The 25138-nt window shown below is 35.0% G+C and overlaps 1 pseudogene; it reads left to right on the top strand.

The window, feature by feature from the left end:
- Window positions 1-21575: 21575 nt before the first annotated feature.
- Window positions 21576-21694, top strand: LOC145294292 (5S ribosomal RNA; annotated as a pseudogene).
- Window positions 21695-25138: the final 3444 nt, after the last annotated feature.

Genomic DNA, 25138 nt, shown 5'->3' with positions numbered 1-25138 from the left:
GCTAAATCTTTTGTGAAAGTCTGCAAAACCTGTCGATCAATAGGTCCGGCACCTGTTCGCTGGAAAAAAGAAAACTCAACGTAAAGAACAACTGGAACAGATTAAAGATGAACATAACCTACAACAATGGTGAGTATTTTCTATCATTGATTGTGGCCCCTCTAGATTTGTAATATGGAGGCCACTGTGTCGAATAGATGCGACCACTGTTATCCGACAATTGGAAAATATTTTCCTTGGGCGAGGCCCGCTGATGGAAATACTAACCGACAACGTCACTGATTTCACCAGTAAAGAGTTTGAAGAATTTGCAAAAAAAAATGGGACGTACATCTGCAGTTTCGATGTGCCTACACACCGAGTGGAAACAGGTTTGTAGAACGAAATCATAAAAAAAAACGTTAAGACCATCGCAACCAGAAAGAATTGTTCAATTTTGGAGGCGGTCTATTGGCACAACGTCACTCCAAAGGATGACGATTCACCTTACACCACACCAGCTGACGTGCTACGTAGATATCATGTTCGAATCAAAGGTGTTGAAGCTAAGCCATTGCCCAAACCAGAAGTGCCTAGAGGGAAGTATGAAAGAGGAGACGTTGTTTGGGTAAAAAAAAATCAGCATGGCAAGTGCATAACAAAATATAACACGGATCACGTTACTGAAGAATAATCCCGCAGTCTGTGATGTTGATGGGGTGCCTCGGCGCGTAAAGACCAGTAATACGGACGCACTTATCAAGTGACGAACGTGATTCTGAGGATAGTCAGCAGCTTATCTATTTGGATTCAGATCCGCTTGACAGTGATTCCGACGCTATTAAACTCCCAACTGATGGAGTGTCTACTAAAGCCGACCCGTAGACGAGAGTACGCATGATCGTGATGCGCGCGTCATTCCTTTACGGAGAAGCACCCTACAAAGACGGATACTGCATCCCTACTCTGCTTGTGATCATGCGATCATGAGGGGGTACGTAAAATCCTAGCATACCTGACTAGTGTGTGTGTCGTGTTCATTCGCTTAAGGAAAAAATATTTTTTTTTTTTAATCTAAAATGGCGATGTCGCTTTTGTATTTGACGATCATGTATGAGTAACGCAAACTCTATGCAAATTAGATTATGCAAGATGCATAAAAGAAGCGGTAAAAGTAACGACCGGCAAGTTGAAAGATGGCTTGTTATGCGAATGGATGTGTGTATTATCAAGATTATTGAAGCTGACTCCAAAGATTGTAGGCGGGACAAAACACAACTTTAAAACTCCACTGAAATCAATTTTCACTAGATTAGTAAAGCAGGAAAAATCAAGAATATTTTAAAAGATATCGTAGTTTGTGGATTTCTAAATCAAACTAGGATGACAAGTTGCAATGGTTGTACTTCAATGGATGGCGGGGTACGTTTGATATGGCATATCCTTTTTATTTGATGCTACGATGTAGATTATGGCGCGATATCTTTCTTTCACCGAAGACTCTAAATGGTCCCTTTCTGCGTAGAAATAATAATTTACTAACCTATCCTACAATGCTAAATTGAACTACACTAATAGAGATCTTACGGAACTTATAACCATCGATATTGATCGGGCCAAGATCACGGTGTAATATCTGTTCTGATGCTACACTATAATGTTTCTGTCCTCGGTCAGTGGAGGAGAATTCCTTTGTGACTGAGACAATTTTTATTTTTGCTCCTATCCAAAGTGCCTTTTTTGAGGGAGCTAGATTTTCCCCAGATTAAAAACCGACCTTGTGTCTAACTTTGCCTTCGTGGGGAGGCAAGTAAATAGGAACATTAATATAACTACTACATCTATACCGTTTTTCCCCTGCTGATAATTTTACTTCGCTTTTGTCGCCAACCTACGATGGATTGGCCTCGTATCATATTCTCTTAATTTGCGGATCATATGTAGATTGTTGAAGTAATATCTTTCTTTCTCTAAGGATTTTAAACGATCCTTTTCCGTGTAGATCTTATCTGTTTCCTCCTAACGTCTTAAATGGGACTATAATGCTTTTTTTCCGGACTCATGACATTAATAGTAATATAAATAGTAATATGTCTTGAATTATGCTTTTTTTCCCCCCTGCAACTGACCATTTTACTCCGCCTTTATCGAAGAGTTTCTATATTATACACTTGTCTGTATAGTCTTGGGTTTTTCCATTACTAAGTATATAAATATATGCGGATGTTTAAGAGTGTGTGAATGTGTATATTTACTTTTACTTTTGTTAAATTTCATTTATTATTTATCTGTGTATACTCGCGTGGGGGGGGGGGAGACCGGCTTTGCCTGGGCATAAAATACGCTTAAATATGATATTCTAATTTGCCCAGGTTTCGTATATATTATTTTAGAGTCGTAATTTCAAAAGAAAAAGAAGTATTTAAGTGCCATCAGCTAGAATCGAAACCGAAACTGTAGCACTGAAAGCTGGTGACGTTACCACTGTACCAATGTGACATGCATGTGAACTGATTCAAAACTAAAAAGTATAAATAAACCAAGATGAATGTAGAAAATGTATAACGATTTTTTTCATTTTTGACCTCTTAAAAACAAAACAAAAAGCCGAAAATGTATTTTCCTCAGTAGTTTATGATATATCGAAGGTAAAATTTGGTAAACTCTTAGAACATTAATTCTTTTTGGTAAATCTGAAAAATAAAAAGAATTGATTATTTCAACAATTATTCAAGTTTAGGTGATGGCCGTTTTTTTCTTTGTGTCACCCTTCTTTATTCCGTACAAATGTAAAATAAATTTATTTTATTCCGTACAAATGTAAGATAAATTTATTTTATTCTGTACAAATGTAAAATAAATTTATTTTATTCCGTACAAATGTAAAATAAATTTATTTTATTCCGCACAAATGTAAAATAAATTTATTTTATTCCGTACAAATGTAAAATAAATTTATTTTATTCCGTACAAATGTAAAATAAATTTATTTTATTCTGTACAAATGTAAAATAAATTTATTTTATTCTGTACAAATGTAAAATGAATATATTTTATTCCATACAAATGTAAAATAAATTTATTTTATTCCGTACAAATGTAAAATAAATTTATTTTATTCCGTAGAAATGTAAAATAAATTTATTTTATTCCGTACAAATGTAAAATAAATTTATGTTATTGCGTACAAATGTAAAATAAATTTATTTTATTCCGTACAAATGTAAAATAAATTTATTTTATTCCGCACAAATGTAAAATAAATTTATGTTATTGCGTACAAATGTAAAATAAATTTATTTTATTCCGTACAAATGTAAAATAAATTTATTTTATTCCGTACAAATGTAAAATAAATTTATTTTATTCCGTACAAATGCAAAATAAATTTATTTTATTCCGTACAAATGCAAAATAAATTTATTTTACTCTGTACAAATGTAAAATAAATTTATTTTATTCCGTACAAATGTAAAATAAATTTATGTTATTGCGTACAAATGTAAAATAAATTTATGTTATTGCGTACAAATGTAAAATAAATTTATTTTATTCCGTACAAATGCAAAATAAATTTATTTTATTCCGTACAAATGTAAAATAAATTTATTTTATTCCGTACAAATGTAAAATAAATTTATGTTATTGCGTACAAATGTAAAATAAATGTTTAATAATGTTTTCGTTTGTTTTATTTTATTTTGTTCAAATCTTGTTTAATAATTTTTTCGTTTGTTTTATTTTATTTCGTTCAAAAATGTCAAATGAATTAAAAGAAAGGGACCCCCTACCTCCAAGAGCAGGTCACTCCCGAAGAAAAAAAAATTAACCAATCAGATTAAAGAATCACTTTATGAAGAAGGAGAGGCGGACATTTTTATTTTTCAATTTATATGATGGCGATAAGGTAAACAAAATGACCGGTTTCGATATTTTATTCTACGCATACAATGGTTAATTTTTTTAAACAAAAAATACTATGTTAGCGCAAAATAATTCGTTTGGCAACAGTGCCCATCCTCAAATAATTCTCTGGAATTTGTAACGCTAAACTTGGTTCTACCCATTGGGCTTTCTAAAAGAAAATTATAAAAATTTTTGTTTAATTTTTAAGTTTTGTTTTTCGTAAAAATAATCAAAATATATTTTCTTGTGAAAGATAATAATTATTTATAACATATTAAACGAATTGTACAATTCAAAACACAACAGGTGAAAAAATAAACACATTCAAAATTTGGTTTTTCATTCTCAGAATTTGAAGGTCTACTGTGTTTTTGTTTTTTGTTTTTTTGTTTTTGTTTTTTTACATTCTTCCTCATCCCCCTCATACAGAAAGTATATGTCCAGCTTGGGCTTTTTTATTTTAAGAGTAGACGTGACGAAAAATGAAAAAGGGATGTGATTTGTATTTATATATATATATATATACACTAGCAAAAGTACCCGTCGTTGACTGGGTTCAAAAACAGCCTACAGAAAATGGACTCTGATTTATGAGAGTATGATAAGTTATGAAAAGGAAGGGTTGTAAAGAGATAGCTTCGAATTTGGAGGTATCAAAACCGAAACAAAATATGATGAAAGTAAAAATAAAATAGATAAACCCCATAATTTATTATACCACACCTGTTCACACTGAAACACTTATCACAATATTCTGTGGATCTATATTAAAAAGCCTTGTTAAACTTTGTGACATATTTCCATTCTATGGAGAGCAGGCGCGAACGAACACCCCATAATTATTATACCATATTTCTTCAAACTGAAACATAATTATCAAAGTATACTTACGCAGATAGATATGAAAAGTCTTTATTAAAGTGTGTGCCTATTTCCATTCTATGGAGGCCAGGCGCGAACACAGAACCCACAATTTTATTATACCATCCCTATTTAAGTTAAAACATACTTATCAAAGTATTATTATGTACATCTCTATCAAAAACACTTGTAAACGTTTTTTTTTTTATTTCCATACTTTGTGGACCAGGCGCGTACGCAGACCCCACAATTTTAATGAATCATCATTATGCCAGATAAAACATACCCATTCCTGTGTCTCGATACATCTATCATTATATGTGAACAGTTTTCTATAATAGTCAACCATATAGGAGCCTATTCGTGACCAGACACACACACAGACGTTCAGCTTTATATTATATATATATATATATATATATACTAGCTGTACCCGGTCACGCGTTGCTGTGGCTCAGTTTGTTAAAATGGAACATATTCCTCAAGAAAAATTGCATTTTGTTCGCTTATTTACTTTTATTATTTTTTGCAATTTTTTTAATCAATAAAAGTTGTTATTTTTTCCAAAAAAAAAAAGATTAATTTTTTACCATAAATTGTTAGGTGTTTCAGGAAAACTTGCACTTTTTTTTTAAAGAAATTTGGCAGTAAACGTTTCTCTTTGAAAACGAAATTTTTATTATAAAAAGAACAGATGAATGCTTTTTTTTTTTTTTTACACAGTGATCACCACTTATCAAGGCCCGGAAGCCACTCAGGGATAAGGGTTATTGCAAGTACATTACGTTAGTGAGGAGATTTGATGAAGTGTTTACTTAAGGGGGCGGTTCATTAGGAATTTGTTAACATTAGACTTGAAGACATCCAAGTTGTAGTCCGGAGGGAAGCAGGCAGACGGAACAGAGTTCCACAGGCGTGCAGTTCTAAGAAAGAAGCTTTGTTCATGAAATCCGCGTTTTGATTTAGGCACAGATATAGAGTGGGGGAAATTTTTCACAGTGGATTCAGCTAGACGGGTGTTTTTCGTGAAAGATTGGCGAGGGGGGACCAGGGATTGGAGTTCAGACGAGCACCTGCCATGAAAATAACGATAAAACAAGGATAGGCTCGCAACGTCTCTTCTGTGGGAGAGGGGTTGCAGGGTAGAGAAAAGGGCATCCCCCACTAAACCACGAAGTCTATTTTGTACTCTGTCAAGGCATGATAGGCTGTTTTTGGCAGCTCCTGCCCAGATATGGCAACAGTATTCCATCCTTGGACGTACTTGGCTTTTATATAGATAGAGAATTGCATCAGTAGTGAGATATCTTCTGGAGCGGTAGAAGGATCCCACCATCTTTCCAGCGACCTTGGCAACAGACTTGATGTACGTGTTCCATTTCATATCAGGAGTACAGGTCAAACCCAGAAGCTTGTCAAAACACGGGGCCTCACCCAGACTAGAGCCATCCATCACAATTGATGCCAGCTGGGGGTCAGAGCATTGATGATGTAAGGATAGGAGTTTGGTTTTGGATGCATTAAAGGTAACTAGCCACATCTTCCCCCACTGAACCACGCGCTCGAGATCAGAGGAGAGAGAATCAGAGAGAACTTGTCAAAAGAGGAAATTTAAAACAGCTTATCAAATTTTTGATGATATCAGTTTATAGACAATTGTACAGACTGATAGAATGTTGTGTCAGACATAGGAGCCCATCGTGTTCGTATTTTGATGAAATGATGGATCAAGAGATCAAGAGCATAGGTGTCCGGAAAGGAAATGGCAGTGTACAAGGAAGGGGGGGGGGTCACTGATATCTTATTAACGTTATTTTAATTGATAAAATTAACATTAAAAAAAAATCGCCTTGCGATGGCTGATTTATATTAAGTAACGTACTTAAATAAAGTTTTCATATCCTCTAAATAAATTAGCATAATTTCTTTTCTTTTTTTAACCGAGTTTATCTTTACTATAGCATTGACTTATTATTTAAGTGAGATGGGATTTGTAAACTGCGAAATGGTCTATTTAAGTGGAGAAAATTTTCGGTTACAATATGCCTGGAAATGTAAAGAATATTTGCTTTAAATTTCATGCTAAACAGTTAAAGCTTTTACTTAGCTTTGGTTTTCTTTTCTTGGACACTCGAGACTAAAAACCAGGGTGGTCGTTTCTCTTGGCCCCGCAAGGTCAAATGCCATTTGTGGTACCAAGATGCTATCTATTAAGTAGGGGACTGTAGCAAATTTAGCTGCTTCCACTGCACGAATTTTTACCTATACCCTCTCCCAGTAACAATGGAAATGGAAGCATAGTAATGCCCTTTTTAACCAGGTTACCTACTAAAACCAGCCCATATATCTATTTACCAAATTACACATGACTCAAAACTTACTGTTTTACCCGTACTATATTGCACTCGCATCTCATGCCCTGCTATCATCTAAAATATAGTTTGGGCACAACTCGTAGTTCAATTCTTAACACCTACTCACACTCTAATATTATACTAGACCCAAGCTCACATGAATAAAAAAAAAATAAAAAAATAAAAGGAAAAAATAAAATATATATATATACACAAAAGAGAAAGCCTCAAACCACATTATCTCCTCCTAACAAGCCTCCTTACAATCATAGTTGCTTACACTGCATGAGCTCTACTCAACCCCGTTATCCAGTAACAATGAAATAACAATGTCCCTAATCCACTTTGAGGAGTGTAACTATTTAGCAGATATAACCTCTACAAACTAACCCAATAACATTAACTAACCACGCGGGGTCACATAATACCTGGATTAGAACCCAGGCGCGGAGCAAACCCTCTCAGTGGTGACGGACCCAGTAGATCTTTCCAGATCATCCGTCTAGGAGAAGGAAAACTCTGAAACTAAACCAAAGAGGAGGGAGGCCTCTTCAGTCTTGGATGACAACCTTCCTAGAGCTGGTGACTCAATCAAATTACCGGTTTGCAAACCTAAAATGCTTAAGGAGTAGATAGGTCCTGCCTATCGCCCGGCTTCCATACTCCTTCTTTGCCTATTAGTCAGGCGCAGAGATACTATCACAGTGATTCGACAGAAACACCCATTGGTAGATCTTGTTTCTTGTCTAGGGCAATGAACGCCGTTTCCCCACTCCCGACACACCCCACCCCTAAAGCTGGGCACTTGAGAATGCTTGAGTACCACATATGCCTGAGCAATTAGATTGGGTTGACCTTCCTCTGATGGGTTGAGGGTACCGGATTGACAGTTTCTGGCTGCTGTTTCCGACTGGTAGTACAGGAGCCCTAACTCTTTGGTAGCGCTTAGAGCGGCTGCTCTATCAACGGTTGAATAATATCGGGATGTTTGCAGTGCCATGGCGCGCATGGAAAGGGACCCTGCACTCATCCCCGGTGGGCTTTCCTGAGGCCACAGTCCTAGTTGATGGAGGGTCAGCTGATGGTCTACTTGTGATGCATGTGTGATATTCTGCATAACCTCCTGTTCGGCTTCCCCTAACCCAACTGAAACTCGTTAAAAAACATGATGACAGTACAATCTAAAAATAAGCTTAAACCAGGCTTAGGGTCAAACAAATCCAACTTGCCTCCTCCCTTGAGGCTTGCATTCACAAATATCCGTGGGCTTAGAACTAATTTAGCTGATGTTGAAGCATTTCTCCTAACAAATACCCCGGATATCTTAGCACTAATTGAGACTAACCTACACTCCTCCATCCCCTCTAACTACTTTAACATGCCTGGATATCTCCCACTCTGCCGTCAGGACTCTGACAGACATATGCACGGACTTGGAGTTTACATTCGTAATACCCTTCCCTTGACTAGAGAAACAAACCTAGAAACGGATGATCAAGCCTTTATGTGCTTTAGACTAATCATGCAACACAACATTAGCTACTTTTACTTTCTCTACCGCTCTCCCTCGACCCAAGACTGCACCATAATAAACAAAGTATCTGACAGCATAGACACAGCACTCTCCTTCGACACTAGCGCCCAAGTACATGTATTTGGCGACTTTAATGTCCATCACAAAAACTGGCTTGGATTCTCTACTTACACAGATGCAGCAGGCAGAGCAACTCATAGCTTCTCTGTATCTCACTCCCTATCGCAAATTGTTACTTTTCCAACCCGCTTCCCTGATCAGGAAGAACAACACGCATCACTATTAGATCTGTTTTTGACCACAGTTCCTGATGATTGTGTAACGAAAGCCGACAGCCCACTTGGGAACGCTGATCATGCGGTGATAATGGTTGAAATCGCCCTAAACTCTAGACCCAAAACTGAAGAGCCAGTGCTCAAAACAACGAGATATTATAAAAAGGCTGACTGGGAAGCTATCAGAGATCTTATCAGAGACGCCCCATGGGGAAATATTTTTTCTTTTCCTGCTGAACAGTGTGCAACCGAGACCACTGAATGGTTCAAAACTGCAATCGAAGCGCATGTTCCCATGCGGAAATTCTATAGCAAGCCCCACTCTCCCCAATGGTTTACTTCGATTTGCGCAACTGCCATTGCTCAAAGGCAGCATGCATTCCGCAGGTTTAACCGACATAAGTCCAGTTCAAACAGACAGAAGTACATAGAAGCTAGAAGTAACGTTAAGAAAGAAATAGCGACAGCTAAGAGGGAATTTACGGAAACTACTAAAAAACGCATCGAAGCACAAAAACTAGGAACTCGTGACTTCTGGAAAATCTACAACAGTGTAGTAAATAATGGGCAATCAACAATTCCCCCACTAACCAACAATCACGAGGTTCTTTGCTCAGCAACCGAGAAGGCTAACGTGCTTGCCAGTCGGTTTGCCTCAAACTCCACACTGGACCCTCTAAACCACCCCCTACCTCAATTTCCTACGCGGACAGACGCCACGCTAGACGATCTGAAAATCACCCCTGCTCAGGTGCATGCTATAATAAAAAACCTTGACACTTCCAAAGCATGTGGACCCGACCTCATCCCAGCTGTGCTATTAAAAAAGTGCTCAGCCGAAGTAGCTCCAGTTCTCTCCAAACTCTACAACAAATGCCTTAATGAATCTTGCTTTCCGAGCTGTTGGAAAACTGCTTCTGTGGTACCAGTATTCAAGAATTTTGGCGAAAGAACTGACCCATTAAATTATCGCCCTATTAACCTCCTCCCACTTTTTGCCAAAATATTTGAGACCTTAATTAACCATGCTCTAGTCCAGCACCTTACAGATGCTAAACTTCTGACCGACCATCAATATGGATTTAGACAAGCGCGTTCCACGGCAGACATCCTCACTGTAATCTCTGAACGCATATACCATTCACTGGACAAAGCGGGAGAGGGCAGAACGGTAGCTCTAGATATATCTAAGGCTTTTGACAGGGTATGGCATGAGGGTCTCCTCAGGAAGATTAGATATTTCGGTATCACTGGTAGAGTACTTAACATAATTAAATCCTTCTTAGATAAGAGAAAAATCCAGGTTGTCCTCGACGGTCGTACATCTAAACAATATGATATAAATGCGGGAGTGCCCCAGGGATCTATCCTTGGACCTCTGCTGTTCCTGATATTCATAAATGACCTCCCCGACAAAATTGCCTCTGAGATGGGTATATATGCTGATGACACCACACTCTATAGCAGGCACGACAGGAAAACAAATGAACATATATCTAAAGTAATGGCAGAAACACTAGAGGATGACCTCCAATCAGTAGTGGAATGGGGACAAAAATGGATGGTAACGTTCAATGCCACCAAGACAAAACTGGTTTCATTCAATAATTACAAGAAACCTTCTCTACCACCTATAGCAATGGCAAACGACTCTTTATCTGAGAGTACGTCTCTCAAGCTCCTTGGCCTAACGTTCACAGGAAACATGAGTTGGAACAATTACATCGAGGGCATTGCCAGGGCCGCTGCAAGGAAGGTGGGCTCTCTCTACCGTGCTAGAAAACTTCTAACACCCGAAAGTATCCTGTACCTCTATAAGGCCACTATTCGCCCATGTATGGAATATTGCTGTCATATTTGGGCCGGTGCATCGGCTACTAGTCTCTCGCTCCTCGACAGGGTTCAAAAGAGAGTCGCAAATCTGATAGGCCCTAAACTGGCATCAAAACTTCAGCCTCTGTCCCATCGTCGAAACGTTGCATCCCTCTGCCTGTTTTACAAGTATTATAATGGTGAATGCTCTGATGAACTGCAAGCACTTGTGCCCCCACGATGTGAACACCCTCGACAGACCCGACAAGCTGCAAAATCCCACCCCCACACTGTAGAGATCCCTAGATGTAAAAGATCTTTCTACTCCAGTAGTTTCTTCCCCAGAACTGCTAGACTTTGGAATTCCATTCCAGGTCACTGCTTCCCCAACTGTACTGACATGCATAAGTTCAAGTGCAACGTGAACCAACATCTCGCTGTCCTAATCCCTACATAGTACCCCAGTAGATATTTCCCCTGATAGTAGCCCCCTATACCAAAGTGGCAATGTGCCTTGTTGGGGTGAAAATGTAATAAAAAAAAAATAAAATAAAATTTAAAAAAAAACTTCGTCATTTACAGCCTTTGATGTGTTGCTTTATATGAACACTGTAAATAGTTATGTGAATGTAGAGAAAAGTTTGATTCTTTTTTTCAAGAGAATGTACAAATTATTTTTTTTAACAGATGTTCAGAAAATAAACAGAAAAATACTTCCATCATTAATTATGCAAAAAAATAAATAAGATGTTGATTTAGTGTTTCAACATTATGCTTGTAAATTACGATAAAACTTGCTGAGTATGCGCTGTTTTACGGTTGTTGGAAAAATGGAACGGAAACTTAAATTTCGCTCCGTTTTAATCTTTCTTAATTTTTTAATTGTGCCCCCCAAACGAATATAATCAAAACAGAAACATTCAACAATTGTACTTTATGTATATAAAACACAAAATATAAAAAAAAAAAAGTAAAAAAATAAAAGTTAATAACGAAAGGGAAATAATTCCATTTTTAAACGAAAAAATCAGTTTGGTATATCATTTGTTATTTTTTACATAAGTCCAGCTTACCATTCACATTGGAAATGTCGACATTTATAGGTTGTCGGGTACGTTTACAACGAATAAATACTCCAATCTAGTAGATGTATCAGAATTTTTGTAAGAATTTTTGACACCCCTATCATGAAACTGCGAATAAAATATAAAAAAACTCGTAATTTCTCTTTTAAAAGTGGGTAGTTTATTTTCTTTATGGATTATACTTCCAAAATAAACTATTAAAGTTGCTTTAAAAGTAATAGAAATATTTAAAAAAAAAAAAAAAAAAACAGTAATGAATTTTACGAACTCAATATTTTTCAATTTTTAAACTTTAAAAATCTATCAAAATTTTTCTATTGATTCTATTTTTACGATATTTTCAGGATCAATGTGAAATTCTATGCCCTTTCCAATAAACCGAATATAATATTTTAGACAAACGTTTTTTTTAATTCACGCCCCCCCCATTTTCAAGTGTCTATTAAAAAGTAAATAATTAATTTACTCACCAAAGTTTTATATATCACAAATTGAAGAGAAAAGGTCAATAAATAATATATTCAAAAAAGTAGTGTTTTTTAGAAATTTACCTGTAAAGTTCGAAGTTTTTTTTAAACCACGTTGTTTGTTTTTTCTTTTGTTTTGTTTTTTAATGAAACCTTGGTCCTTGCTCCTTTAATTGAAAAAAATTAGGTCTTGAATTACATTTTTCGAGTAGTTATAAGCTTGGAAAGACAGGGGGTCGAATAATTCACGCCTCCCATTTTTAATGTCTATTAAAAAGTAAATAATTCATTTACTCACCAAAGTGTCATATATCACAAATTGAAGAGAAAAGGTCAATAATTAATATATTCAAATTTAAAACAAAAAAGTAGTGTTTTTAGAAATTTACCTGTAAAGTGCGAAGTTTAAAACCTTTTTAAAAAAAAACACGTTGTTTTTGTTTTTTTGTTTTTTTTTTTGTTTTTTATGAAACCTTGGTCCTTGCTCCTTTAATTGAAAAAAAATTAGGGCTTGAATTACATTTTTTGAGGAAAGACGGGGGTGAATTATTCACTATTTTTCACGAAATTTCTGACACACCTACCAATCTACCCATGTTGGAACGGCTTTCGGAATAGACACCCCTAACCTTGCCAGCATACCCGAAAAGCTATAAAAGTTGACGTGTCGAATGTGAACGATGAGTTGGACGTAATGTAAAAATGTACCAAATTTAAAAGGGAACGAAATTCAAATTTCCGTTACATTTTTACAACAACCGTAAAGCAGAGTGTCCTCTGCAAATTTTACCTAACTTACTGTATTAATGCTATTTTTTTAAGCAAAAAAAATCTTTAGGTTTGGCTATAAATTCGTAAACTCATTTCACCCTAAATAATTTAGGTGACTGAAATAGGTATCTAATTGAATCTTTAATTTCCTGAATAGTATGTGAGAAATTCATGTTTCTTCGAGTTATATCGAATTCATTAATACGGACTTTAGGGGCTTTTTTCGAAATGTTCCTATAAAAATTATTTTTTTATTGTTACAAATTACGATGCTTTATTTATATAAAAAATAGCAAAAATAAATTCTTGCGTTTTTTATTTACTACTAAAAACCATAACTTTAGTAAAGGTATTTTTTTGTTTAAAGAAAATAAAACATTTTCACTAAGAGTTAAGTAAAAATAATTAGTTCATTATATTCTGCGATCATTATTTGATAAATACTGAAATTTTCATTAAAATTGATTAATTTCCTGATATTTGGTGAATTTTTAAGTAAAGGGAGGGGTCAAAATGACTTTGAGTGTCGGCATTCATTTTGTCTGTACCTACCATTTTTCGATGAATATTTGATAGGAAAGCGACCACGTGTGGTTAATTTAAATCAAATTTCAATTAAATCGTTACATTATCAATAATCATGTGATTAAACCCATTGAAAATTTACCGATATTGTAAACACATTCTGTTTACATTAAGCCTGTGAGACCAAAATTTCCTTTTCTGAGATTTAAAAAACCCCGCGAGATCAGGAGAAAGAAATGTCCAGAAAATCGCTAGATTTTTAACTTTTATCATCTGAAATTTTCAAAAATCGCTAATTCACCCCCCTCCTAAAAAAAAACTCCATATTTTAACTTCCTACAATAAAAAAAATTATAAATATAGTATATTCGATATATAAAATGTTCCGTGTTTTCTCACTATATGTTTCTGGAATTATATTGAAGCGGTTAGCTCCCCAGAAGGCTTACATATTTTATCAGCTAGTTTTCCTGTTTTTTCAGAGAGTGTATTTTTTTTTTTGCAAGAAACAAATCATAAACTCAAACTTTTTATAATAAAAGTTAAATTGAAATATACTGCAAATTAAACATCACAATAATGGTGCAACATATTTTGAAATTAGAAAAATAAAAAACAAAAAGCTTTGTTTTAGCATGTTTAAAGTATTTAGGTTGGTAGATAATTAAATTCTACTGTATTGGTATAAGTTTTTTTTGTTTTTGTTTTTGTTTTTTTGCTGTTGTTTCTTGCTTTTTACCATTTTCGACTAAATACTTCTAAATTAAGCAGGGTTGCTTAGATCGTATTTTAAACTAAACTTCGGAGGTTGGAATGCTCCCCCACCTAAAATGTACTTGGAAAAATCGATTTTATAGAGAGATTTAAGAATGGTTAGCCAAAAAAAAGGTGAAAAACAAAACAAATAATCAATAAATAATTGTTACCAAAGGCAATAAATACTACTTTTTTTACTTACATGAATGAGTTTATTTTATGTTTTAAAGTATTTTCAACCGCTTTTCTTTATTTTTTAATCTAAAATTGCGGGTGTGTGGGTGCGAAATATCTCCAGATTTTCTAGAATTCCCCGCTAGATTGCAAACGAAATCTTCAGATCTAGCAGGAAAACCGCTAAATTGGAACCACTGGTCACGTGACGGGAAGCGGTAATAAATAATTGTCCCTAAATAAAAAAAATGGCCTATCGGTACAAAGAAAACCACCTATTTAGACGGACGGCTTCCACGTTTTTGTATAATATGTTTACTATACCCATATATGTTTTTATATATTTCTTTTTAATTATAACATTATACTTAATTTTTCTATGATAAATAGGTGGTTTTCTTTGTACCGATAGGACACTTTTTATTTAGGGACAATATATATATATATATATATATATATATATATATATATATATATATATATATATATATATATATATATATATATTAAATAAAATTATACCGTTATAAAGTTAGCTCTTCAATTAATAATTAGTGATAATTTCATATTGATTAGATAATTACCTGACTTTTGGTAGATTTTTAAAGAGAGACTCAGTCAAAACAAATCTTGCAACCCACCACCATTTCGTCCGTCGCTACTTAATAACTTAGCAATGGCTAGAATGAATGAATATAGTCCATTGCCAAAAATTGGGAAGATTATTTATGACTAACACAGTGTTTACAAATTCTCTTTGGCTTTTTAGCAAGTAGAAAAGTGTATCTTTTCTTTTTTACAATTTGTCCCTTAATAATCTATTCCACTTCAATTAAAAACAAAATTTTATTAAAAATATACGAAATGTGATAGTTGGTAATTATTGGATCAAAAATGGATTCCGCTCGAAACGAATCTACTTTGAACTGGATCAGATTGTTGACGTTTGCTTTTTAAGGACATGCTTTTATAACAAACCTGAAAATTTTTTATTAAAGTGTTTAAATGGATCGAAAATATCAATAAAAACGTAAATGTTACCTTACGCTACAACAGAACACTGATCACTCTAATTTGGTTTCTTAGAGGTATTCGAGGTCGCTGACAACGAATCAATCCTGCCGCAAATTTACCGTTTGCATGGTATGGACCCCTAGACCTTGGAACTATTTTCTGACATTTCACCGCCTTCGGTAGTGTTTTTCTTACATTATGCGTTCGCGTGCAAACAGGTGTAGTTGGGTGTCTTACCACATATCGCGTAGGAATCTTGACATGCCAGAATCTTTAAGCGGTCATTTCAAATAAAGTTTTTTTTTTTTTAAATGTGGTTTATTTATTTATTTATTGTCTTACGTAGTTTTAATGCTTTTTAATTAATCTACAAAAAGTTTTCACGAGCGGTTTACAAAAACATAACCACTGTGAGAAATTTCCATGTACAACCGCCATATTGTTTTAGGCCGCCTACATGCTTTGCTAGCCGGTCTGTGATTGGTTTGATTTTGAATGCGCCAGATCTTGACTTGGCGCCAATTTTGTATTACCTGTACGTTATTTTTCAGTCTGTAAATGAACACGGTAGATAGCGGACTCATAACAGCGGCGCTCTGTTTCAGAGAGCCAGGATTTTACCTTCATTGACACCAAGCAGTGGATGAACGAAGGACATTTTTCTAAATACAGAGACAACATAATTGCTGAACTTATTCTACTCAATGAGGATATTCTACAGTGTTCGGCATGATATATTTGATTATAGGAATTTATTCCTATTTCTTTCAGAGACCACGATGTCCAAAATATGCCGTATTGGGCGCCAACCTTCACACCGTGTTCCCCATGAACAAACATAGATCCTTTCAAAGGAAACCCAAACTAACGTTCACGCAGAGGAATCGAACTAAAGGCTCCATTGCGTATGGATAACAAATTCAGCCACTGTTTTTGCAAAGGACTTATCGTGAACCAAAGAACTTTCATTTACTGATACATCATTTTTTTTTACACAGGCATCACAACATTATCAAGGCCAAGAGGCCGCTCGAGAATAAGGGTTAAAGAGTGTACAGTAGAAATTGGGAAATATAGTAATCATTAGTAATGGAAATTCGGTAAATTTGTTAACTTATATGAAACGGCTCATCAAGAACTTGCTTACGTTAGACTTGAAGACAACCATATTGTAGTCAGCCGGAAAGCAGGAAAACGGAAGACAATTCCACAGGTGTGCAGTTCTAAGAAAGAAACTTTGTTCATGGAATCTACGTTTAGGCTTAGGCACAGATAAAGAGTGGGGGAATTATTGATAGTGGTTTCAGCTAGACGAGTGTTTCTTGTGAAAGTTTGGCGAAGGGGGGGCATAGACTGAATAAAATATAAGTTTTAATGGTATGGCTTTGTGGAATTTCATTTGCTTTCTGCATGGAGGGAATTGAGCGTGTGGGAAAGAAATTTCTTACACTACTAAACAATTTTATGTTTTTCGTTCTTTTTGGGGGGTGGGGATATTCAATTATAGGACTTGTGTAGTTTAGCAGGTGCTTCTGCAGTTTAATTAACCGTTTTTCCGTAAGTAATGCGCAGGCATTTATCATTTCACAAAAATTGTTTACATTGGGGAAGGGCGGTGGTGGTGCTGGGGCGCGTTCCTTACGGAAAAACGGTTAATTAAACTTCAGAAGCACCTGTTAATTGAATACCCTCTCTCCAAAAAAAAGAAGAACGAAAAACATACAAATATGTTTGGTGCTTATGTTTTTGTAAACCGCTCGTGAAAACTTTATTGAACCACATTTTTTTTTTACTTTCTTATTTGAAAGATTCCTACGCGATGTGATAAGACACTTCACTATGCTCGTTCGCACGCGAATGTATCATGTAAGAAAAACACTACCGAAGGCGGTGAAATGGCACAAACTAGTACCAATGTCTAGGGGTTCATACCATGCAAACGGTAAATTTGCGGCGGGTTTGATTATCAGATTCGTTGTCAGCGACCTCGAATACCCTTTCAAACCCCAAATTAGAGTGATGATCAGTATTCTGTTGTAGCGTAAGGTAACATTTACCAATAAAAATATTGCTAAACCTAAAAAAAGGGCACTTCTACGTTATAATAGAAAAATCGAAATATTAAATTTCAAGTAAAACTAATCGTATCTACATAGTTGCTAGGTACGTGCAAAATGAATAAACATTTTGACTCCTTCCTTTACTTCAGAATTCACCAAAAATCAGGAAATTAATCAATTTTAATGAAATTTCCAGTATTCATTAAATAATGATCACAGAATATATTGAACCCATTAATTTTATTTAAATCTTAGTGAAAATGTATTATTTTTCTTAAACAAAAAAATACCTTTACTAAAGTTATGGTTTTCAGTAGTAAAAAAAAATGAATGCCTTTATTTTTGCAATTTTATGAAAATAAAGCATCCTAAAATATAACAATTAAAAATAAATTATTTAATTTTTACAGGAACATTACGATAAAAGCCCCTAAAGTCTGTATTAATGAATTCGATATAACTCGAAAGAAAATTAAATTTCTCGAACTACCGATATTATCATTGAATTAAGCATTGTTTATTTAATATTTTCACACACAAAAATTATAATAGTAAAAAATATTTCTACTTTTTTTTTTAAATTACAAGTTTCGCATAATTTTTACATGTAAGATTTTAATATTTTCATTGCTTAACTGAATGTTAAACTTTCGGCGTAACATAATTTTTATATAATATTGAACAATAATTTTTTTAAAATTATTTTAAAAGCAGGGACATAGAAAAAATTTTTTTTAAATGGTAGATATTATACAAACGTTCAGAATAGGAATGTACCGATGCACGTCTAGGAAAAAAAAAAAAGAAAACTCGCAACCCCCTTCCTCCCTTTCAATTACATGATATCATTTTCACAGTCTTTCGACTGGCTAAAATTTTGGGCTTCCGCATATTCTGTGTTTACAAAACTTTCGTTTGTTGCGTTTTGTGAACGGCAGAATCACTCGGTTTGGGGACTAATTAATTTATGTTTTGAACAAACAAGATGCTTTTTTTATTTAATTCAATATCTTAGGACTTTACTTGACTAATTATCTTTGAAATAGACCCAAAAAACTCATATTTATCTTTTAAAGGATTTTTACAATGAATTTATTTCACTTCAAAATTTGGCTGAATTGGTTAGCTCACCGTGAAAGCATTTTTCATAACTTTTTTTTTTTTCACATGTACAAATATTTTTTTTCCCCTTTTGGAAATTAAGTTTAGTCTTTAATCTTTCAAATACAATAATAAAAGAAAGTAGTTGGTAACCTACAAAAAACTTATGATAAATCGGCTTTAAAAACGAGGTCCCCCATCTTTATCCGCACTTTATCGTACCTAGTAGTTGCCATCTCGAATTTAGTATATCTAATAATTACGAAACACAATGCGACAGAAAATATCCAAAAATTAGGAAAAACGATAAGATAGATGAAGTAAAAGAGTATTTGAAAAATTGAGGAGAGATTGGTATACCGTTAATATAGGTTGTTATTACATAAAAGAATACACGTGCCGTGTTCTTGACGTGTCATAATGGCGGAATCACCTTTCAGCCCAGGGGAATAATCTGCAGTATTTTATTACCGCTAGGGGTCGTTGGAAGTGATAATACTAGAGGGGCAGGTGAGGATGAGAATAATTTTTAAACCATAACATTTTCCCTTTCAAGAATTATTATGAAAAGGGTTATGAAGGAGATAATTAAGGGTTGTCTGTCCAGCATCAAGTTATGAAATCCTTATATTTCCTAGGGATTCTTCATACTCTGGATGATCTTCGTACGGATTTATGGGAATTCAAGTCCTTAGTATTTAATTCTTGGGTGGTGTTGATATCTTCAGAGGTGAACAAGGGATTCTTATCGACCTCATCAGCCACTCGTTCATCAGTAGGTAGTTCTGTAGAGGCTTCGGAGCTTACAGGGTAGTTTTTATTATGAAGTTCTTCTTCATTTGAGGAGTTAGAAGCTATGTCCCGCACGTTGACAGTAGTTTCTGCCCCAGAATGTAGACGCACATAAGCATGGTAAGGGTTGATGTCCAACATAAGACTTTAAAAAGAGGATCAGGTTAGAGATGGGAATAACATCCAGATCACGTTAGAGGTGTGGATCACGATCGAGACGTGGGTGACGTCATCGTCAAACAATGAGGAAATAAATGTTGTACAAAAAAAAACCGATTTGAATTTTTTTTCTATTCTTTATCCATTTTGCGACTGAAGCTACATCGTGTTGGTTCCCGGATAGTCTCAGGTAACTAGTATCACGTAAAATATTCAGGATTGGTGTTGATAACATGTCTTTTTTATAATTATTTAATGAGAATGCATTGTCTCTGAATAGCATTTACAGTTGTTGATCGTTAAGACACTTCTCCACAAATTCTGTAGTTTCAGTGCATGGATCCAACAAAATTTCATTTATGGCATATACAACAATTGTTTATTTATTGCGGACTATTACCACCTGACAAAAGCCAGAGGAATAGTTAGCCGAACCATAGTGAAACAGCGAAAAAAAAATAGATTAGGATAATAATCCGCAATAAATAAATTAATAAATAATACTCATCTCCAAAATTAATTCCAATTAAATAATATATGCAACTATTGCTTTACTTTCTTTTTTCATATGTTTCATATCTAAAGTAATTTCTCTTCTGGGCTGGCGCAGCACGCACCTTAGGTGGGTTTAACAGACTTCCTTCAAAGGAGAAAGCTTCTAGGGAATACGAAATTCACGAATCGCCCCTGGTCGCTTGTGTATTCCGCTCAAGTGAAATAACTTTAACAAGGCAACCTTTGTTAGTTTCAGGGGAAGGGAAAAGAGGAATGCATGGAAGTCGCCGTCCTCCCATATACAGCGCCTGTATTCAAAAGTGGGCATCAATCTGGTGTTGATAAGACTCGGCGTCGCTTAATTTCGGCTATTGTAATCATTGTGTAAACGTTATTATACAGTATGTGATATCAAAGGCAACTGCAGTGATGGGCCCAAGTGTTGTATTTCTCATGGAAAGCAAAACATGCAGAAAATACACCATTGCATTTTGAAAGTGAAAAAAAAAAGCTATGCTGAACTGTATCATTGAAATTTACTGTTTTTACATTATTTATGTTTTCAGACGACAAATGCCATCGTTGACGACATAATAAATCATGCTGCGATCAAAATATACTGTGAAAATTAGATTTCATATTTGGAAAATTACATATGAATTCCCTATGACTCACGCCACACAAATCATTTGATTTGCACCTAGATACGTAACCATAATCTTACAGATCACTTCCTGCTTGTCAAGTCTATGAATAGATCTTTAATGCAACGCGTTTTTAGATTTCGTTTTACTGCAGTCCAAGTCCTCAGAAATCAAGACTCCTTCTTGGAGCTAACATTTGAGCTGTGTATGAGGCCCTCAGAATCATACATTACCAAGCGCCATATAAAAGTTAAAAATATTAGTCCCGTATGATCCTGGGGGTCTCATACGAGATACATAAACATTCGAGTATTTTATTAACTTCCACCTTTACCTTTCAAACGTTGATTTAGTACAGAAGTGAAGAAACATTAATTTTCCTACAATTAAATAAATAAATAATAATTAATTGACCAGTTAACTGTGTTATTTCTTAAGGTCTCTTGATCTTATCCCAAGACAAGAATTCATCTAGTCTGGTGGAGTCAACATAACTTGAAGAAGGTGCAGTATTCCTAATACAAGCCAGTGCTGATGAGCCATATTGAGAGATCTTATTTAGGATTCAAATACTATGTTTAAATATTTTGCTTGTAAAGGGAAGTATCTCCAAACCAGATTTTCCTGACAACTCTCCGTTCACAGACACCTTAGACACTCGAGGATTGTGTCTAATAGGCATTCAAGACAGTTGGGATCAAGAAAAATCGACGCCTAAAATTGGTAAAAAGAAAATACAGTAACTTTATAGAATCATTCTCAACTTCAATCAGGCATTTTAAATCATACATTACCATCCCCATACAAAAATATATACGGCATAATCACATTGACACACCGGTTCCCATCAGATCACCAAAGTTAAGCAACGTTGAGCCTGGTCATTACTAAAATGGGTAATCAATTTGGGAAGTCCAGGTACTGTATGTAGGAGGACGTCGACACCTCCCTGCAAAACGTTGCAAAAACCTAACGTCGTCATCTCCCCTAACGGGGATATACATGCGACTGGGGACTGCTTGTGAATTTCATACTCCCATGAAACTTCCTCCTTCGGAGGAAGCTGGTTAAATCCTGAATAGGGTTGGTGCTGACTGCATACAAAAGTTAAAAATATTTGTTTTTTTGTTTTTTTTTTTACTCATGTTCACCCCTTACAAAGCATATCGCCACTTGGACGTAAAGGCCTACTATTTGGGGATATGTCTAGGAAAGATTAACAAGATATTTGTTTATGTTACATTTAAACTTCTGCATGTCAGTACAGCCAGGGAAGCAGGCAGTAGGAAGGGAGTTCCAAAGTTTAGCTGTTCAAGGGAAGAAACTATTAGAATAGAAAGCTTTCTGGCATTTAGGGGCAACAACAGTGAAGGGGTGAGATCTTATTGCTAAGCCGGTTTGTCGGGATATGTACGTCGAGGGGATACAAGTGAAACAAGTTCATCAGAACACATTCCATTAAAATATTTGTAAAACAGGCACAGTGATGCCACATTGCGCCGATGAGACAGGGGCTGGAGCTTAGTTATGAAATAAACAAATATTCGAGTGTTTCATTAAATTCTCATTTACTTCTCAAACGTTGAGTTAGTAAGGAAATGAAGAGAATTAATTTTTCTTCTAATTCAGCAGTTAACTATAACATAGTTAACTAGATATTTTACTTTCAGTTTCTTGTGCTTATTCCAGGACAAGAATTCATCTAGTCTGGTGGAGTCAACATAACTTGAAGAAGGTGCTGTATTCCTCGTAAAAGCCAGTGTTGATTAGCCACATCAAGGAATCTTATTTAGGGTTCAAATAGTATGTTATCTATATATCTATAAAAGTCAGAATGTGTGTGTGAAGACACTTCTCAACCTATATACTCAACGAATGTTTGATCTACAGACTTGAAATTTGGTATATAGAGTATTCAGACATGTGGAAAACGTGTTAATCAATTTTCATCTGGAAAAAGGGCTGCTAAGGGGTAAAAATTGAAAAATTGGTATGTGGGAGTCATCAGATATTCATTTGTTTACTAATTGTTTCACGACTGCGCATGCGCAAATCATTCAGATTATGTTACAAATAAGCAAGTTGAAAAACATTTTTTAAAGATCGAGTCAAGTTGGCCTAATGGTTATCATACTTGACTCGCTGTCTTTAGGTTTTGGTTTTGATCTCAGCTCGAATATTTTTTTTTTTTTTACTTACAAGAAGTGAACTGTTTAGAAAAAACGTAATACTCACATGACCATGTCTCAGTTTCTTTTCTTTTTTTTTTCTTTTTTTTAAGGACTTTAACGTTACGTTTAATACCGGGCAACGCTGGGTATATCTTCTAGTATATCTATAAAAGTGAGAATGCTAAGAGGTTAAGCGGTATATGGGTGTGACCGAATTTTTCTCTGTTTTCTAATTGTTCCACGAATGCGCATGCATGAATAGTTCACATTACAGATTACTTATGTTAGAAATAAATAGTTTGAAAACACCTTTTAAAGAACGTGTCATGCTGGTCTAATGGTTATCGTACTTGACTCACTGTTTTTAGTTTTTTGGTTTCGATATCAGCTCGAGTATTTTTATTTTTACTCACAAGAAATGAACTGTTTAAATAAACATAATACTCGCATGCACATGTGTGAATAAAAATATAATAATTATGCATAGTTTACCACGAGGCAATGCTGGGCGGCCTGCTAGTTTGTTAATATTTGGCCAGGGTTTACTTGTAGAGGGAAATATCCTCAAGCAAGATTCTGAGACCTTAGCCACTCAAGAAATGGTGTCTGGTGGGCATTCAAGACAGTTGGAATCGAGAAAAATAGACACATGAAATTGGTTTGTCAATATTGGCAAAAAGAAATACGGTAATTTTATAGAATCATTCTTATCTTCAATCAGGCGTTATTTTTTTCTTTTTTTGTTGCTTTTTTTTGTGTGTGTGTGTGTGTGTGTGTGTGTGTGTGTGTGTGTGTGTGTGTGTGGTTTCAACAGGTAAGACAAACAATAACAGGGAGGTGACAATTAACAACCCGCACTGACAACTTAGTTGTGCCAAGTTCGAATCCAGTTCATTCCATGTTGGTAACCTTACGTGGTTCCTCCTGAAACAACCCGATATACTTCTAGAAACTATTCTTAACAGAAAGATATCAGGAAAATGAACGCCAACAAAACTATCATGAATGATGCTCAGCAAACAAAACAAAGAAAACAAGAAAAGGACACGAAAATGATCGTAAATAAAAATATAAATACCTTGCAAACTGATCATTTTCCATCAATTTAAATGGTATATCCGTTTTTAATAACCCCAAAAATATGTAAGTATAACTGGTTTAGAGACAGGAGTTATTCTATAATAAAAAAATTTACTAAAAATGCTAGCAAAGATACCCGTGCTTCGTGCAAGACTTTGCTGTATGCTCGGGTACCCGCTTTGTGGGCACCTTGCAGTAAGTGATTGCTGTAAGTGCAAGTATTGCTTAACCCTAACCCTAACCCTAACCCTCCTGAAGTCACTGAAATCCAAGAGCCGCACCAAATATGACCTTAACCTTTGACCTTGATATTGAAAAATGATGTGCATCATCATGCCACTTTTGGTCATGATTGGTCCAGTGGTGTGGGCTGTAGGAGAGTTTATGAAGAGTCGCACCAAATATGACTTTAACCTTTGACCATAAACTTAAAAAATCGTGTGCGCCATCCTCAAGTCGGAGAATATCATTATGTCAGGTTTGGTCATGATCAGTCCAGTGGTGTGGGCTGTAGGAGAGTATATATACATAGGCTATGACCTTGACCTTTGACCTTTACTTTGGAAAATGGTGTACACCATTCCTAAGTGGAGGATCATCATGATGCTGGGTTTAGTCATGATCGGTCCAGTGGTGTGAGCTGTGCACACACACACACACACACGCACACGCACACGCGAACATTACTAGTTTATATATAAAGGTATTCAAACTTCTGCTTAAAGCCCAAATCGGACAAATTATTTTTTGTCTAGAAGTTATAATGACAGATATTTTTAATGCCAGCAGTGTTAATGTATCAACTGCTTTAAATATACATTAGTCAGAAGCAATAATGATATTTATGTATTACTATCTAGTAAACCTTTAGGGCCTGTGAAGTTTTCATGAATATGCAAAAGGCGACGTTTTGCTAAACCACTGGATTTGTTAAAAGCAGCAGCAGCAAATGTTGTTTTTACATATTGACTCTCAAATGAACAAAGAAAAGCTCTAATCGGCAGCTTTTTTAACCAATTACAAGCGTTGGGATATTCAACGTCAAATTTTTATATATATATATATATATATATATATATATATATATATATTAAAACCTAAATAAAATGTTTTTCTTCCTCTT

The sequence above is a fragment of the Euprymna scolopes genome, chromosome 15, assembly GCF_053919585.1.
Source record: "Euprymna scolopes isolate OS-2025 chromosome 15, ASM5391958v1, whole genome shotgun sequence".
Classification (NCBI taxonomy): domain Eukaryota; kingdom Metazoa; phylum Mollusca; class Cephalopoda; order Sepiida; family Sepiolidae; genus Euprymna; species Euprymna scolopes.
The sequence above is the reverse complement of the archived record's forward strand: the minus strand, read 5'-3'. Positions and strand labels throughout refer to the sequence as shown.